The following is a 1,061-nucleotide window of genomic DNA, read 5'->3' on the forward strand; positions in this document are numbered from 1 at the left end:
CCCCCCCCAATCCACCCCCACCCCTTACCAAGACAGGGAAACTATTCCCTCCTTTTTATTTTCTTCCCCCTTCAACGTTTCCACTTCCCTCACTCTTCCACCCCATTATTCTTCCCTGATCTATTCCTCTTTCCTCCCTTCTTTCCATCCTTCGTCCAATCAATATAACCCTCCTCCTCTTTCTTCACCTCTCACCTACCTGTGATTTGTGAAGACTATTTTCTCTTCCTTCCTCTCTATCTTCTCCTCTTATTATCCTCTTTCAACTACCCTCTATCCTTATTTCCTTCCTTCCAATTCCAATACACCCCCCCCCTCCCCACCTCTCACCTCTGAGTTGTGTCAACTATTTCTCTTCCTTTCCTCTTTCAATAACTCCTCTCTCCTTCCTTCCATCCTCCCAAACCTTCTGAACCTCCACCTCTTACCTTTGAATTGTGCAGACTTTCTTTTCTTTCCTTTCCCCCTTCCTCATCATCATCCTGTTCCTTGCCGACTGGCGTGGGCGATCATGGACCTCCACTTCTCTCTGTCTTGCGTTGCAGCGATGATGTCTGTCGTTCTTGCTGTTCCCAGCCAGCCATGTTGTCGACTTGTCCAGTATCTTTTCCCTCTGTCTGCCTCTTCCTCTCTTTCCTCAAACTTACCTGTTGTTGTTACAATATTCTTCAATGCTTCTTTCCACATTGTGTGTCCAATTGTCTCTCCCTTTACTTACTTTTACTTTTTCATCCTCTGTTGCCGTTAAGCGTCGAGGGGAGATGCAGTTTTCTATGGTAGGCCAGCTCCGCAGCTCTTCCGTCTGTCCCTTACTCTCGTATTATTCCTCTTTCAGTGACTCCTCTCTCCTTTCTTCCATCCGTCCAATCTCTCTAACCCTCGACTAAGGAGGTTACCTCTTACCTGGGAATTGAATCCCCGCTCAATGGGAACCCTCCGGAAGTTTGCGTCACGAGAGTGACCAGTGGTCATCCTGATTAGTCAGATAAGCATCGCCAGGTTATTAGCTGCTGCTGGGCCCCCTGGTTCAGTCCCCATCAGCTCCGAGTCCCCCCCCCCAC

The 1,061-nt window shown here is 48.5% G+C and overlaps 1 protein-coding gene across 4 annotated transcripts in view; it reads left to right on the top strand.

Moving 5' to 3' along the window:
* The window catches only part of LOC101864109 (CX3C chemokine receptor 1), a 57,305-nt gene that overhangs the window by 39,473 nt on the left and 16,771 nt on the right, over window positions 1–1,061 (top strand). The gene's annotated exons all lie outside the window — the stretch shown is intronic.

Source organism: Aplysia californica, unplaced genomic scaffold (assembly GCF_000002075.1).
Source record: "Aplysia californica isolate F4 #8 unplaced genomic scaffold, AplCal3.0 scaffold01026, whole genome shotgun sequence".
In the NCBI taxonomy this organism is placed as follows: domain Eukaryota; kingdom Metazoa; phylum Mollusca; class Gastropoda; order Aplysiida; family Aplysiidae; genus Aplysia; species Aplysia californica.